Raw genomic sequence first — 13,264 nt, 5'->3', positions numbered from 1 at the left:
GTTTCACTGAAACTTATTTTATTCTTTGGTATGTTAAACATTTTAATTTAAAAATAAAATATAAATATAAAAGATGAATTAAAATGTCTTAATAAAAATAATAAATAAAAGAATTCATTCTGTAAAATTTGGATTCAGTCAAAAGGCCATACTTAAGGACCCAGAAGGCCACATGTGGTCTTAAGGCCACAGGTTCCCCACCTCTGCCCAAGTCCCATCAGAGACCTAGCAAATCAAAATCTCTGGGAATGGGACAAGGGCATTTTATAGCTACATAGGTGAGTCTAAGGCCCACCCTGGTCAAGATTCACTAAGGGAAACATCAAGACAGTTTGCTCCACTGGTCAGGCCCCTGTGAGGGTCTGTGATTGGGTAGGAAGTCCAGCCAAGTGTGTCCTTCCTTTGCAGGGCTCCTGCAGCACAGCCATGTCCTCCCATTGGCCAGCACCCAGCCCCTTCAAGATTGCACTGACGGTGCCTTGTAGCTTTGGACTGCTCTCTCTGAGCACCTGGAGTGCAGTGTCAGTGTCTTGTCCTCTTCTATGGCCCCAGCAGCACCTTGCACAGCCCTGGCCCCACCAAGGGAGCTCAGTGTGCATTTGCCAATTGCTTTCAGTGTGGCAAGAAATGAGGGCCACAAGGAAACAGAGAGGGACAAGTGGGAAGTTCCCATTTCTTTACTCTTCCAGCAGCTGGGTATAACTGACAAAGTGAATTGTTCTCAAAAGACTGTTATTTTGAATCAAAAACAGGAGACCTGCAAAATGCATATTTACAAATGTCCTTCTTTTAGTGTAAAAGGTTGCTATGGAAACTTGTGACTGCAACACCAATTTCTAGCTTAGGAGCTTGAAGGGCTTCTTTTATTAACGCAGGTAGACTGCTGGGCTCAGGCTGCTGCAGCTGTTGAGGCTTGGTGGCACCTGCCAGTGCCTAGGGACGAAGGAGGAGAATTCCCTCAACACGGAAGCTCTTCCAGCACTCAGGATGATACGCTCTCTTTCAAAATGGATAATTAGGCAAGGCAAGCAGCATCTGCCTCCCTGAGATCAAATCCTCTTCATTTCAAAGCCTTCACATATGTGAGCCACTCCAACTCCAATCTGGCTTTGGCTGGCAGGAAGGACTTGGCCTTCACACCACACAAACTCAGTTCATCCTCCAGAGTCCAGACATATGGGAGGAACTCCAGGGCCTCTATCCGGTGCCCAAGTCAGCTCACAGAAACATCTCAATTATCAAGACCGCTGGCACTACTGCTGCTTTGCAGAGACATCAGGATACTAACAATTGTGCATTTAGTTGCATGGAGCCCTTTCCTAAAGGGTGAAGACCCACACCAAACTCCACCTGACTCTATTTTCTAAACTCAAGTACCAAAGACAAAATGACAGTAATGGCTCAGAGATGGTATAAAAGGAAGAAATAGTGCTTTGTACTCCATAGGAATGTTTCCTTAGCTCTGAAGTCCAGGGCATCTGTTTTTGGGATAGCAGAGCCCCCTCCCCAAGGATGTAAAAGCAGGACATCACCTAGAGCTGTGTCATGTGACTGGCTGTAATACAGGTTTCTCCAGGGTAAGAACTGGTCTTTTATTTTGTATACTTGGTGAATATCACTTGGACCCTGGCTCAAAGTCTTCCCTTTGGAGCCTGTGAGCTGGTCTCTCAGTGCCTTTGAGGACATGACATCTCTCTGTCTGTCCCCAAAGCATCCCCCCACCATCAGAGATTGCACATTGCTTTTGAAACACAGTGGGATACAGCAAAGCAACTATTTCAGGGACTGTACCCTCAGGGCCTATCCATGCCTATTTCTTGAAATGTTATACAAAAGCCCTTCTGCTTTCCTTCCAAAACAGAAATTAAAGTAGATCAAGAGGTGTGTGGGTTGAGAACTAGCATGAAACGCTGAATTGATCTTTAGAGATGCAGGGAAAAGGCTAGAAAGAAATCTTAACTTCAACCACTCCCTACCTTACCTCCCACTTACCCTGACTGATCTGATCCAGCCTGAGGGTTTTGTAATAATAAAGCCCCAAACTGCTGCTGAGAAGACCGTTAGTACTCACTGAAGCTTCCTATAAAGTCCTTGTCCCATGTGGTTGAGAATTGCAGACTAGTTGAGCACCTTCTCGACAAGGCAAGAAAGAAGGGGATGCCAAGGTGAGTTTTCACACAGAGGACAGCTCAGCAGATGCCACGGAACTCTTCACTGAGTTTAGGATAGAGTATGGCAAATGTTAACAGAATAAGCCAAGGCTAAAGGCAGAAAGCAGATCATGACACTCAGGACCGTGAGCCTAGACTGGGCTATGTGGAAGCACCTCTAATGGCAGGCCATGACTGTCAGCACTCAGCCTCATTCATGCTCACTGGGTGCAGATGCTTTGCCCTCTCTGTGCCCAACTTCCTCTTTTCCAGGGGATGCTCTGTCCCCACAGCACTTTCTAATAATGCCTCTGATTCACCAGTAATTCATTTTCCAAAATGGCAGCCATTCTGATTGACTCAGGCAGTAGCCTACCAGGAAATGCCTTTGCACGGTATGCCCACAGCTAACCCAGGTCTCACTGGTGGTGATGGCAGCCTCAGGGACCTAAGCACAGTCTCAGCTACTATCTCGGGTGTGTGAGTGGGGATTGGGGTTGGGGGTTGGGGTACTCAGCATAGGGTGGAGAGACCACAGGAGCTCTGGGGGCTGATGGACACAGAGCCAGGGCTGAGCGCCACCACTTGCCACCTGTGCGGCAAGCACAGGGGAGTAGCAATAGATCCTATTTCACCATGTTCTTGTGAAAATGCAGCAAGGTACTGCATGGATGGTGATCAGCACAGTCCCTTGCCCATACTAATACACTATTACTGTTAATAATAACACTTTTGGTTTCCCAGGGCACAGAGTTTGATTAATCAAAATTTGTCATTAGCAGTGCCCTGTCACCACTGCTCTTTCCCTGCCCCTGCTCCTAGAGGGACCATTTTTTTGTTGTTGTTGTTGTTGCAGTTTGGCCAGGGCTGGGTTTGAACCCACCACCCTCAGCATATGGGGCCGGTGCCCTACTCACTGAGCCACAGGCGCCGCCCGGGACTATTTTTATCTACCAGATTTATTTATTCCTTTGGGGTTTTTTTCCCTGTGTTTGCTGCTTTCTTACATATATATTCACCTAAACAATATATTCTTTTGCTTTGTTTTATCACTTTTGGCTAAGATCCCATGTGTAGTATCGAGTGTATTTTGCTTTGTTTTGTTTTTGAACTTTGTAAAAGGAGTATCATGCTCTATGTAGTTTTCTGGGACTTGCTTTCTTCACTCAGTGTTATAATACCATCCATCATTACACCAATGCCACTCACGTTCAATCACGTTGATGAATGCAACTTTGGTTCATTCATTCTCCATTTTTGGCATAATATTCTGGCATGTTAATATAGTACTATGTAAACTTTTTCTATTCTTGGACATTTGTGCGTTTTTTAAAATAAATGGCTTTATGGAGATATAATTCACATACTACGTAAGTCCCCTATTTAAAGTGTACAACTCAATGGTTTTTAGAATCTTCATAGAGTTGAGTAACCACAGTGACAATCAATTCTAGAGCATTTACATCAGCCAGGAAGAAACCTCATGTATCTATTAGCAGTGACTCTCTACTTCTTCCCCGTTCATCCAGCCCCAGCAACCTCCTTGCCTTCTCATCTACTTTCTGTCTCTATAGATCTGTCTATTCTACACATTTCGTATAAATGGAATCATATAATATGTAGCCTGGCTTATTTCATTCAGCATAATGTTTTCAAGGGTCATGTGTGTTGGTAGGATGTATTAACATTTCACCTTATTGCCAAATAATCTCTCCCATTTTATTTATCTATTCATTAGTTTGTGGACATTTGAGATGTTTGTAGTCTTTTTCTATTTGCTAAACAGTGGCATTAGGAGCATCGTACTACATTATTTGCAGGGCACATGTCCGACAGTTTCTCTAGAAGTATATCCTGGGAGTTGTTGTAGTATAAAGAGGGCAAACGATGCACTCTTTTAAATTGTCCAAAATATTTTAACAATTTACACTCTCACCAGCAAAATAAATACCACTGACCTACATTCTTGCTAATACTTGGCATGGCCAGAATTTCTAGTTTTTATACAGGTTGTTGACTTCTTTTTTTCAAGTCACTGTTCTGCATTTGACCCATTGCCTGATAATGAGCTTCTAACGGTGATGGGACAGAAGTGGCTGCTTGCCTGATGGCTCCTTCTGTAATTATCAGCTCTTCTCTGTAATAGCTCTAGCTTTTGTGTTCTGACCCAGAATTCTGATGTTTCTGTTTATAGTAATGTTTCTCCTACCCAGATGTTTCATCTACTGGCTGATCCTGGAGTCCCCACTTCTGCCTCTTTTCAAGCAGAAAGGAGAGTGTGCTGTCCTGTGTCCTTGGTCGTGGTAATAAACACCTCCTATACACACACACGCACACACAGTCTCATATCCTGGGCTTCCAGCCACATCCAGACAGTAGAATGGCAGCACGCAGAAAGCCAGTGCAATGTCTTCTAACCCAGAGAGAAAACCCCACTCTTCATATGAAAAGCTCATCCCATGAGTGCTGGGGAAGGAGGCACTCCCAGGGTTTGTTTTTCTACTGTCAGCCAATTTCCGGACCATCAAATTCAAGCTCCGGTGAATGTGGTTGTAATTCCCATGCACTGAATTCTCTCCAGAATCTCATTTTATTTATTTACTTACTGTCTTTCCCATTAATTAAATTTCAACAGCATTTTCTCCCCAGTGGGCTCTACAAATAACTTCTACAATAAACACTTCATAAGAAGACTAACTCTGAAAGTCAGTAGAGACAAAAGAAGCAGAAGAGAAAGCATAAGAAACAAAAGAACTGGGGAGGGGGGGAGTAAGATTTTAGGATGGTGGTGCATAAGCAGATACTTGAGGTCCAGATGTCATTGGTGGAGAAATGGGTAGTCAGCAGACCCCTCTAGTTCTTTGCTCCTTCAGGATGGCCCAGTGGCAGAGGACCACCTGGCCTGTGACCTTGTATCAAATGACTTTCAACCTGGACCTCTTGGGTTGGCTGAGGCTTTGCCAGGCCTGCATCACTGTCCCCTTGGCCAGTCCTGGCTCTACCTGGTCCCTGTCACAGGGGCTGAGTCCTGGTCAACCCCTGGCATCCCAACCATCTCCATGTTTGTTTCTGGCAAACTATGTCCACATGACTACATTATAAACCATTTCACCAGTCTCAGATTGTTTGATGTACAGATTATTTGCGATATTTTTGCAGATATTAATAGGACTAAAATTAATACTTTTGAGGATGTCTTTCTCACATCCTGAGACAGGAGGTATCCTCAGAACTAATTCCTAAAATGGACCAGATCAACATGTTAGGCACATTTTAAAGCATTTTTTTTTGTTGTTGTTGTTGTTGTTGTTGTTGGGGATTCATTGAGGGTACAATAAGCCAGGTTACACTGATTGCAATTGTTAGGTAAAGTCCCTCTTGCAATCATGTCTTGCTCCCAGAAGGTGTGACACACACCAAGGCCCCACCCCTCTCCCTCCTTCCCTCTCTCTGCTTTTCCTCCCCCATCCCCATGACCTTAATTGTCATTAATTGTCCTCATATCAAAATTGAGTACATAGGATTCATGCTTCTCCATTCTTGTGATGCTTTACTAAGAATAATGTCTTCCACTTCCATCCAGGTTAATATGAAGGATGTAACGTCTCCATTTTTTTTAATAGCTGAATAGTATTCCATGGTATACATATACCACAGCTTGTTAATCCATTCCTGTGTTGGTGGGCATTTAGGCTGTTTCCACATTTTGGCGATTGTAAATTGAGCTGCAATAAACAGTCTAGTACAAGTGTCCTTATGACAAAAGGATTTTTTTCCTTCTGGGTAGATGCCCAGTAATGGGATTGCAGGATCAAATGGGAGGTCCAGCTTGAGTGCTTTGAGGTTTCTCCATACTTCCTTCCAGAAAGGTTGTACTAGTTTGCAGTCCCACCAGCAGTATAAAAGTGTTTTCTTCTCTCCACATCCACGCCAGCATCTGCAGTTTTGAGATTTTGTGATGTGGGCCATTCTCACTGGGGTTAGATGGTATCTCAGGGGGGGTTTGATTTGCATTTCTCTAACATATAGGGATGATGAACATTTTTTCATGTTTGTTAGCCATTCGTCTGTCTTCTTTAGAGAAGGTTCTATTCATGTCTCTTGCCCATTGATATAAGGGATTGTTGGCTTTTTTCATGTGGATTAATTTGAGTTCTCTATAGATCCTAGTTATCAAGCTTTTGTCTGATTGAAAATATGCAAATATCCTTTCCCATTGTGTAGGTTGTCTCTTTGCTTTGGTTGTTGTCTCCTTGGCTGTACAGAAGCTTTTCAGTTTAATGAAGTCCCATTTGTTTACTTTTGTTGTTGCAATTGCCATGGCAGTCTTCTTCATGAAGTCTTTCCCCAGGCCAATATCTTCCAGTGTTTTCCCTATGCTTTCTTTGAGGATTTTTATTGTTTCATGCCTTAAATTTAAGTCCTTTATCCATCTTGAATCAATTTTTGTGAGTGGGAAAAGGTGTGGGTCCAGTTTCAGTCTTTTACATGTGGACATCCAGTTCTCCCAACACCATTTATTGAATAGGGAGCCTTTCCCCCAAGGTATGTTCTTGTTTGGTTTATCGAAGATTAGGTGGTTGTAAGATGTTAGTTTCATTTCTTGGTTTTCAATTCGATTCCAAGTGTCTATGTCTCTATTTTTGTGCCAGTACCATGCTGTCTTGAGCACTATGGCTTTGTAGTACAGACTAAAATTTGGTATGCTGATGCCCCCAGCTTTATTTTTATTACTAAGAACTGCCTTAGCTATACGGGGTTTTTTCTAGTTCCATACAAAACGCAGAATCATTTTTTCTAAATCTTGAAAGTACAATGTTGGTATTTTGATAGGAATGGCATTGAATAGGTAGATTGCTTTGGGAAGTATAGACAATTTAACAATGTTGATTCTGCCCATCCATGAGCATGGTGTGTTCTTCCATTTGTTAAAATCCTCTGCTATTTCCTTTCTGAGGATATCATAATTTTCCTTATAGAGGTCCTTCACCTCCTTCGTTAGGTATATTCCTAGGTATTTCATTTTTTTTGAAACTATGGTGAAGGGAGTTGTGTCCTTAATTAGCTTCTCATCTTCACTGTTATTGGCGTATACAAAGGCTACTGACTTGTGGACATTGATTTTATATCTTGAAACATTACTGTATTTTTTGATGACTTCTAGGAGTCTTGTGGTTGAGTCTTTGGGATTCTCTAAGGATAAGATCATGTCATCAGCAAAGAGGGAGAGTTTGACTTCCTCTGCTCCCATTTGGATTACCTTTGTTTCCTTGTCTTGCCTAATAGTATTGGCTAGAACTTCCAGCACTATGTTGAATAGTAAAGGTGACAGAGGACAACCTTGTCTGGTTCCAGTTCTAGGAGGAAAAGCTTTCAGTTTTACTCCTTTCAGTAAAACATTAGTTGTGGGTTTGTCATAGATAGCTTCAATCAGTTTTAGAAATGTGCCACCTATGCCTATACTCTTCAGTGTTCTAATTAGAAAAGGATGCTGGATATTATCAAATGCTTTTTCTGCATCTATTGAGAGGATCATGTGATCTTTATTTTTGCCTCTGTTAATATGGTGGATAACGTTTATGGACTTGCGTGTGTTAAACCAGCCATGCATCCCTGGGATGAAGCCTACTTGATCATGATGTATGACTTTTTTGATGATAAGCTGTAATCTATTGGCTAGGATTTTGCTGAGAATTTTTGCATCTATATTCATGAGTGAGATTGGTCTGAAATTCTCCTTTCTGGTTGGGTCTTTTCCTGGTCATTTTAAAGCTTTTAATATTTATTAGCAAAATGTCCTCGGAAACATCAACCTATTTCTACTCCCAGAAAAAGTGTATGAGAGTGTAGGAGGCAGTCTATTTCTCAAAGTCTACTTTGACATTTCATGTTTGTGAAGGTTTTCCATACATGTGGAGATTGGTATATTATTTTTGTTTTAGTTTTTTATTTCTTTGGTTACTTGTAAAACTGAATAGTTTTAAAAAGTAGAAAACAGAAAAAGTCAACATTACATAAGAAGGAAGATATATATACACACACACACACACATATATATAAATAGGAAAATGAAAACAATGTTTCAAGAATAATAATTTTTTTTTTTTTGCAAGAAGAACAATTTTTTTAGCAGTCTGTTGAAGTATCTACCATTGACCTCTAGTAAACTACACATATTTAAGGTCTACAATTGGATAAGTTTTTAAACAAGGGTATACTGGTGATATTATCACAAAAAAATTGAGATAATGAGTGGAACATATGCATGGCCCACTGAAGCTTCCCCCGTCCCCTTGGAATCCTACCCTGACATTCCTCTAGCCCCATCCTGCGTACCACTCCCAGACAACCACTGATCTGCTTTTTGTCACTATAAGTTAGTTTTCATTTTCAAGCATTTCACATAAAAGGAATCCTATAGTACCGAACCTATTTTTATCTCTCTCACTTCTTTTATTCCACATTGTAAATTCGTTCATGTTATTGCATGGGCCAATAGTTCACTCCTTTTTATTGCTGAGGAACATTGCATTGCGTGGATGTACCACACATTTGTTTATCCATGCACTTCCTGATGGACATTTGAGTTGTTTCCATTTTTTATTACTAAAAAGCTAATTTATTGTGTTCCAAGAAAGACTGATAAAAAAAAAATAAAGCTAATATAAACATTCATGGAGTGGCATGCCTGTGTCATGTGGCTGTGGTTGTTTCAGGTGGTTGGGTAAATCTGGTCCCTATCTTGGCCGGAAGTCCTGTTTGAGCATTTGTTAATGGTTGTGTTGTAAGGCAGGTACGTTGAAGGTAGGGTATGTTGGCTCTTATGTTGAACATTTTCAAACTGTTTCTATTTTCATTTCTTCTTTATCTTTCCTTCCACAATGAATTAAACTTCCTTCCTTTCCATGCAAGGAATTTCTGCTGTTGCACTTGCAAAGGAGTAAAGCTCTTCTCCTTGGAGTAGCAACCTTCAGCGTCAGGGATTTTACAGTCTCAGGATGGGAGCAGAGGTGGGGTCAGGCTGGAAGCTTCAGGCAAGCCCCTAAGATCTCCAGGCTAGACTACATTAGAACACTGTTGGCCGTGGAGATGGCCTTTCCAAGGCCAGTTCTGAGCCTAGAGCACGATGGACTAATCCCTGCCCTAGTGAAACTTTCATGTTATAAGACTGTTCTGGATACACCAGGACATGATTGAAGGTAGTGGAAGAACCTGTGGTTTACTAAAGGGTTAGCAAATGACTGGAGCAGATTCGCGATGCCTGGATTCTAGGAAGTTCTGTCAATTCTGGGACTCACCTTGGCCTTGGGCCCCTGCACCTCTGTCCCCTTCTATGAATTCCTCATTAGTCAAGGAAGGACAATATACCAGCTAGGAAAGTGGAATTGCCTTTGTCTTGTGGGCCTGATGTCCAAGGTCCATTGTCTTGCGTGCTAACTTCTCTTCATGTCATGACTCCCACTAACCACCAGGGCATATCACCACTCTGTGCCAGGCACCGTGTAAGGCATGAGCTCATTGTAGCCTTACTGCATCCTGTAAGACATAGCAGTCATTTTCTGTGACATAGTTAAGGATACCAAGGCTCAAAGAAATGAAATCCTTTTCCAAGGATCATTTCTCTAGCAGGTGATAGGAATAGGATTTAAAACCAGGCCTAGGAAAAGAAGAAGACTTTTTTCTTTACTCTCTTTGGTTCTCCATTTAGGGCCTGCAAATTAGCCTTATAGAAGACAGATTAGAGAAAAATAAGCAGACTGTATCAGTACGTGATGCCTACATACATGCAGTGATGAGGGATGCAGAAGGGTGGTTAGAACTTGGGCTTCTATCTCATCTTAACAAAGAAACAATAAATTTGTAGAAAAGTGTTGTGACCCAAGAATCAAGGCTCAGCATGATGGACTGAGAGTCCCTCTATCCAGGGGCTTTACCCAACTGCCCGGGGTCTGGCAGACGAAAGGAGAGAAGGCTCTGCGAAATTTACACACCACACAGTGTTTTGTCCTGTGAGAGACAACACCACATCAGCTACTAAACGAGGCTAACAGGCGCCTTCCCGACCTTCAAGGCCTCTTAATTAGAGATTTGAGGGCATGTACACATTAGGCAAAAAGTGGAAAGGTAACAGTTTTATGTTTCAATTAAACAGGCAGTTCTTTGTTCAAGGAAGAAAGCTAACGGACTGAAGGACAGGGGAGCACTAAACTACAGATCAAAGAACACTTTAGGGAAGATTTAATGAGGGAAACTTACAGCCTACAGGTCAGATAGTCACAACTGCAGGGTATCTACAGTGTGTAGTTATCAGTTACTTTCTAGCTTTATTTGTATCCTATCTCTAAGCTGCTGATCCCTATCTAGCCATTTCCCAGACTATTTTCTCACCTATCCGACGGGACATTTCAAACCCCTCCCCCACTGCCACCTTAGGCAGGCATCACAGCAGAGATGCTGAGACTCGGGCCAAAACCCACATGAGAGCTCAGGGATGCCAGCTTACCCAAATTCTGACCCACAGAAAAGTTGTAAGAAAAAGAAAAACGTTTTAGACTTTTAGGGGTAGTAAACAATGGGAAGGTAAATATACAAAAAGGAAACTGATAAAAGAAGAGGGTTGTTTTAGCAGGTCCCTCGCGGTGCTGTATCCAAGCTGATAAGCATCTCCAGTTGCTTGCAATGATTAAGAATCATTGCTTAAAAATCTTCTTGCTCTTCCTGGAAGAAAGGGGTGGGTGGGGGGGAATAAGGTTTTTCATGTATCTACTTCTCAATTGCCTTTAGCTCAAAATAATCCTTATTCCAAAGTGACATACTTTGGGGTCACATAGTCTGAATCTCTTCAAAGTAATAATGATTGAGAATTTTCTAAAATGAACAACAGGCACCAAACCAAAGACCCAGTTTTGGGTCAAAGAATACCAACCAGGATCAATACCAAAAACTATGCCTAAGCATGTTATAGTCAAACTGCCAAAAAACAAAGAGAAAATCTTGAAAAAAAGCCAGAAGAAGGAAAAAACCCTTACCTATACATGAGCAAGGATACAAATTACATCGGATTTCTCATCAGAAACCATGAAAGCTAAAATAAAATGGAGAGAAATATTTAAAGTATTGAAAGATAAAAGTCATCAAACTAAAATTCTTTATCCAATGAAATTATCCTTCAAAAGTAAAGGAGAAATAAAATTTTCTCCAAAATTGAGAGAATTTGTCATCAGTAGAACTGTCTGTCAACAAATATTAAAGAAGTTCTCCAGAGAAAAGGGAAATTATATAGGTCAGAAACTCAGACTACATAAAGAAAGGCAGAGTGTACATATACCACAATTTATTGATCCATTCACGTACACCATGGAATATTATGCAGCCTTAAAGAAAGATGGAGACTTTACCTCTTTCATGTTTACATGGATGGAGCTGGAACATATTCTTCTTAGCAAAGTACCCCAAGAATGGAAGAAAAAGTATCCAATGTACTCAGCCCTACTATGAAACTATTTTATAGCTTTCATATGAAAGCTATAACCCAATTAAAGCCCAAGAATATGGGGAAGGGGGAGGATGGGTGGAGGGAGGGTGATTGGTGGGATTACACCTGCGGTGCATCTTACAAGGGTACATGTGAAACTTACTAAATGTAGAATATAAACGTCTTAACACAATAACTAAGAAAATGCCAGGAAGGCTATGTTAACCAGTTTGATGAAAATATTTCAAACTGTATATAAAACCAGTACATTGTACTCCATGACTGCATTAATGTACACAGCTATGATTTAATAAAAAAAAAAAAGAAAGAAAGGCAGAGTGTCAGAGAAAGGAGTAAATGAAGGTAAAAAAAAATATTTTATTTCTCTTATTCTTTGTTTTCTTTTTTTTTTTTTTGTAGAGACAGAGTCTCACTGTACCATCCTTGGGTAGAGTGCCATGACATCACACAGCTCACAGCAACCTCTAACTCTTGGGCTTATGTGATTCTCTTGCCTCAGCCTCCCGAGTAGCTGGGACTACAGGCGCCCACCACAAAGCCCGGCTATTTTTTTGTTGCTTGGCCGGGGCTGGGTTTGAACCCTCCACCCTCGACATATGGGGCTGGCACCCTACTCACTGAGCCACAGGCGCCACCCTATTAATTCATCCAGTAGATCACTATTTGTTCAAAGTGATAATAGCAACAATGTATCAGATGGTTATAGCATATGAATAAGCTCATTAAATGACAGCAGTGTTACCTAGTAAGAGTTGGGAGAGAAGAGTTTGGGTACTCTGTTCCAAGGTATCTGGACTGCCCATGAAGCAACATATGACCTGAAAGTGGAGTTAGATTTGTTCTAAATGTATATTGAAAACTCTAGGACAACACTAAAAATCATTTTTTTGATTTTTATTTTAAATTATTATAAGCATATGATAGCTGTACTATGTATGTCTTTTTAGGGTACAGGCAATGTTTTGATACAAGCATACATTGCAAATTAATCAAATCAGTGTAATCAGGGTATCCATCACCTCAAGCATTTAACCTTTCTTTGTGTTAAGAACATTCCAACTCCACTCTTTTAGTTATTTTCTAAAAACAATTTTTAATAAGTATAGCTGGTTTGCTAACAAAGGAGAGAAAATAGAATCATATAAAATCATTCATTAAAACCAGAAAATGTATAAAAGAGGGAAAGATAAAAAGGCAAAAATAAGTACAATGAATTAAAAAGTTACAAAAATATTGATACATTAATCTAAATATATCAACAATCTCTTTAAAATTGTATAGTGTAGAACCAGGCCTGGTGTCTCATGCTAGTAATTTTGCAGTTGGGAAGCTGAGGCAGGAGGATCCCTTAAGGCCCGGAGATCAAGACCAGCCTAGGCAACATAGCAAGACCCTATCTCTGCCAGAAAAAAAAAGTATAATCTAAATATACGTATTAAAAGACAGAGACTGTAACAATGAATTAGAAAAAAAAAATTATTCATATAAGAAAACCACTTTAATTGTAAAGACACATACAGATTAAACATAAAGGAATGAGAAAAGATATACTAGGCTAACACTAAGCCCCCAAAAGCTGAATTTGCTATATTAATTTCAGGTAAAGCAGACTTCGGGA

The sequence above is a fragment of the Nycticebus coucang genome, chromosome 15 (genome assembly GCF_027406575.1).
Source record: "Nycticebus coucang isolate mNycCou1 chromosome 15, mNycCou1.pri, whole genome shotgun sequence".
In the NCBI taxonomy this organism is placed as follows: domain Eukaryota; kingdom Metazoa; phylum Chordata; class Mammalia; order Primates; family Lorisidae; genus Nycticebus; species Nycticebus coucang.
This window is presented reverse-complemented; position numbering follows the sequence as displayed.